General features: G+C 43.9%; 1 protein-coding gene across 2 annotated transcripts in view; it reads left to right on the forward strand.

Annotated features, from left to right (window-relative positions):
• Positions 1-5000, forward strand: part of efcab11 (EF-hand calcium binding domain 11) — a 118128-nt gene that overhangs the window by 32035 nt on the left and 81093 nt on the right. The window lies entirely within an intron of this gene.

The raw sequence follows: 5000 nt of genomic DNA on the forward strand, positions 1-5000 counted from the left end.
ACACTCACACGTGTACGCATACACTTTCTCGTACTCACCACATACACACACACACACACACACACACACACACACACACACACACACACACACACACACACACACACACACACACACACACACACACACACACACGCGTTCTTATATTCAGGGAGATGATGTGAGAGGTGTTGGCCTGAAGCAGCAGAGTAGGAGGTGATAAAGGTAGCTCAGTGTTTTTCGGCACATTGCCAAACACCGCTGCTCTCTCCTCGCTGTTCACCCATGGGTGCCTTCAGATTGCTGCGCTGCTCTGCACAGCACCGCGCTGTATCCTGCCCTGGCACACCACATCACGCCATGCGGTATCACGACCTACGATATCACGACCTGGATCACGCCCTACCACACCACAGCATCATAGCCAGGGATGGGGTTTGATTCCTTGGGCCCCTGGGCCAGGCAACAAGTAAGCGCCACCCCAAAACAATTGAGGGTTTGAGGCGGGTGTGAGAGTCTACTGTATGTTCGAGGTACAGTGCCCTCCATAATTATTGGCACCCCTGGTTGAGATGTGTTAAAAGCCTTAAAATAAATTCAGTGTTTATTACAGAAGAATACTGTCACACTGAAAATTGTAGGAAAATGTAGCCTTCAACTCAAATGAATTGTAAGAAAATAAAAAAAATCCCTGACTAAAAAATAATTATTTTTCATTAAATCACCTGTTCCACAATTATTGGCACCCTTAACAATTCCCAGGAAATAAATATAATTGAAGCATTTCTGTCATTTCTACAGTAGTTTACAAAGTTTACCAGAGTATGTAGGAACATTTAAATAGTAATTCATCACTTCCTGTTTCCCTGGGGTATAAATATGACGTGACACAGAGGCCATTTCTCTTATCCACTCTTAAACATGGGAAAGACAAAGGAACACAGCATACAAGTGAGGCAGATGTGCGTCGACCTTCACAGGTCAGGCAGAGGCTACAAGAAGATTGCCACTCAACTGCAGCTGCCCATATCCACTGTGAGAGGAATAATTAAGAAGTTCAAAACAACTGGAACAGTGGTAAACAAGCCTGGACGAGGACCCAAGTTTATTTTGCCACCACGCACAGTGAGGAGGATGGTAAGAGAAATCAAAATATCTCCAAAGCTCACTGTTACAGAATTACACCAAATGGTAGCATCCTGGGGTCACAAAGTCTCCAAATCAACCATCAGGCGCTGTCTACACGCCAACAAGCTGTTTGGGAGGCATGCACGGAGAAAACCTTTCCTCACTCACAATCATAAACGCAAGCGTCTGGAGTTCGCCAAGCGGTATTGGGGCTTCAACTGGGACCGTGTGCTTTGGTCAGATGAGACCAAGATTGAGCTTTTTGGCAACAAACACTCTAAGTGGGTCTGGCGTACCACGAAAGATGTGCATGCTGAAAAGCACCTCATACCCACTGTGAAGTATGGGGGTGGGTCAGTGAAGCTGTGGGGCTGTTTCGCTTCCAAAGGCCCTGGGAACCTTGTTAGGGTGCATGGCATCATGAATGCTTTGAAATACCAGGACATTTTAAATCAAAATCTGTTGCCCTCTGCCCAAAAGCTGAAGCTGGGTCGTCACTGGGTCTTTCAGCAAGACAATGACCCTAAACATATGGCCAAATCTACACAGAAATGGTTCACCAGACACAAAATCAAGCTCCTCCCATGGCCATCTCAGTCCCCTGACCTCAACCCCATTGAGAACCTGTGGGATGAGCTGAAGAGGAGAGTACAGAGGAGAGGACCCAGGTCTCTGGATGATTTAGAGAGATTCTGCAAAGAGGAATGGCTGAAGATCCCTCTTTCTGTCTTTTCCCATCTTGTGAAACATTATAGGAGAAGATTAGGTGCTGTTTTGTTGGCAAAAGGGGGTTGTACAAAATATTAACACCAGGGGTGCTAATAATTGTGACACACATTATTTGATGTCAAATAATTATTTCTTTATGTGGGATTTTTTCCCCACTGAATAAATGCACTTGTATTGAAGGTTGGATTTTTCTCTTTTTTTCCATTAAGGTCCCATATTATTTAGAAAAAAAATAAAATATTTGGAAGCTAAAAAACACATCTCAACCATGGGTGCCAATAATTATGGAGGGCACTGTATGTATGGGGAATTGTCTTCTGAGAAAGTTTTGGAAAATATAGTTGTTAAAAGTGTGATATTAAAGCAATATGATAATGGAAATATAGAGGCTTGGGCTTCAGGGCCCCCTTGACTCTTGGGCCCCTGGGCCTAGGCCCGGTAGGCCAGTGCAGTAATCTATCATTGGTGATAGCGTACCACATCACGTAGCACCACAACTCAACACGCCACACAGCTTATCTCATGGCCTGCTGGTGGGACGCCTAAAACTCCATGTCAAGACATACTCACCAGCATGGCTGGGACACAAGGCAAGGCAAGGCAAGGCCAGTTTATTTATATAGCGCATTTCATACACAGGTGCAACTCAATGTGCTTCACAAAGTTAACAAATGTAAATGAAAGGAAACAGGGAAGACAGAAGGAAATAAATTAGAGTAAAAAAACATTTAAAACATTACGATAAAACATAAGGTAAAAATAATAATAAAATAGAATAAAAAATAAAAATTAAATAAACATAAAAATAATAGTAATAGTAATAGTAGTAGAGTAATGTGGTCAAACTTCCTTGTTTTTGTAAGAACCCTTGCTGCTGCATTTTGTACAAGCAGGGAAACACACAGGGAGAAAGATACAGAATGGCAGAATGTGGGTGCGGTGAGGAGACCGCGAAAGACAAAAGCAGGAAAAAAGGAATGTAGAGAAAGAGAGAGAAAGAGGGAGGGATAACATTAGGAGAGACTGAAAATTGATCTAAGTTCTTAATCAACATTGAGGTCCAGGTGTTTTTCCAGGTCCAGGTCCAGGTGTTATTCCAACTTAACTCACAGTTGATTTTTTCTTCCTGGGTCAGACTTAAGACACACACACACACACATACACACACACACACACACACACACACACACACACTCACACACACACACACACACACACACACACACACACACACACACACACACTCACACACACACACACACACACACACACACACACACACACACTCACACACACACTCACACACTCACACACTGTGCTTTGTATGGATAGTTTGCTTAGGCGGTGCACCCTGCTCTTGTGTCAAAACCGACAAAGTGTGCCTCTGACTGCAGAAACTTCACATTTTGTTTGTTTGCAAACAATCTGAAGAAGTATAAAAGAGAGAAAAGAGGAGGCCTAGAGGAAGGAGATAAGAGCAGAGTAGGAGATGGATGATGGAGAGAAGAGGTTATCGAGTACTCCGATCTCCTCATCTCCAGCTTGAGAGAGTGAGAGGGGGCACTTGGAGTTACTCCAACTGCACCCCTCTTAATTCTGACTGAAGAGGGAAAAGATGAGATTTGAGAGAGGAAAGAGAGAGAGAGGTGTTTTTTTTTTTTTTTTAAGTGGACGAGAGAAAGAGAAAGATGCCGTGAAAGACACTTGAGCGAGATTGAGATAAAGTGAGACACTAACAGGCACTGAGGCCCTTGTCCGAAACAGTCACTCGCACACTATATAAAAGTAGTGTGTAGTCTGTCAGTTATACCGGCTGATTCACTACATCGTTGCACTAGATATATAGAGTGAATAAGGGGAACGTTTTGGCTCTGCCCTAAAACACCACAAGACATACTGACAGAGTAAGTGGGATGGACCCAAATTGAGTTTACGAGCCGAGGCAGACAGGCAACACGAGAGAGTGGATGGAAGAAGAAAAGAGGGAAGAGGCTGGGAGGGAAGAAATGGGGTGAGCCAGAGAAAGAATGATAAACAACACCAGAGTTTTGTGAAAGACTGAAGACTGAGAGAAGAGAGGAATAAATGGAGAGGGAGGCAAAAAAAAGAAAAGGTAAAAGAAAATGCTGGGGAGGGAAAAGAGCTTATGGGAGAGAGGTACTCAGAGGAAGAAAGGAAGAGGAAGAGAAAGGTTGATTGGAATTGCAATAGAGGACTTTAAATGAAGGAAGAAACAAAATAGGATGAAGCTCCTTAGGATGAGCAGCAAATGAGCTCCTCTTGTGTGGTTTAAGAGTCACTGCAGTGTGTGTGTGTGTTTGTGTGTGTGTGTGTGTGTGGGGCTGCTGACAGCTTTTACCAGGCCCGGGACAAAGTCATTTGAAAGGGCCGTCCAACCAAGACATACAATGTAATGCGGACCAAATTGTGTGGCCCCTTTATCCCTGGGCCCAGCACAACTCTGACCCCTTTGACCCCCCTTGTCAGCTTCCCTGTGTGTGTGTCTGTGTGTGTGTGTGCGTGCGTGCGTGCGTGCGTGCGTGTGTGTGTGTGTGTGTGTGTGTGTGTGTGCGTGCGTGCGTGCGTGTGTGTGTTTATTTGTGTTTATTTGTGTCTGTCTGTTCATGTACACGTAGTACGTACGTGTGAGCACATTGTGAGTGTGTGTGTGTGTGTGTGTGTGTGTGTGTGTGTGTGTGTGTGTGTGTGTGTGTGTGTGTGTGTGAGAGAGAGAGAGAGAGCATATTGAGTGTATGCGGTGGGTTTGCCCTTTTCCTGCTAATTCTGTTCCTTTTGCATGTCTGAAAAGAGGCTATCACAGACCAACAGCCTCTAGTACCGCCACACGTAGCCTCTCACAGCAATATATTGCTCTCAAGGACTCTCTTTCTTTCTTTCCTTCATGCTTTCTGTCCTTCTTGCTTTCTTTCTTTTTTCTTTTTTTCTTTCTTTCTTTCTTTTTTTCTTTCTTGATTTCTTTCTTGCTTTCTTTCTTTTTTCTTTTTTTCTTTCTTTCTTTCTTGATTTCTTTCTTGCTTTCTTTTTCGTATTATATCACTACTTTACTGTTTAATTTGCTCGCTTGGTCCCCCTCACCCCCGCCCCTCTGTCTCCGTAATGGCACTCATAGTTGAATGGCGACCCTTTCACAGATGTGTAATGTA

Source organism: Engraulis encrasicolus, chromosome 19 (assembly GCF_034702125.1).
Source record: "Engraulis encrasicolus isolate BLACKSEA-1 chromosome 19, IST_EnEncr_1.0, whole genome shotgun sequence".
Taxonomy (NCBI): domain Eukaryota; kingdom Metazoa; phylum Chordata; class Actinopteri; order Clupeiformes; family Engraulidae; genus Engraulis; species Engraulis encrasicolus.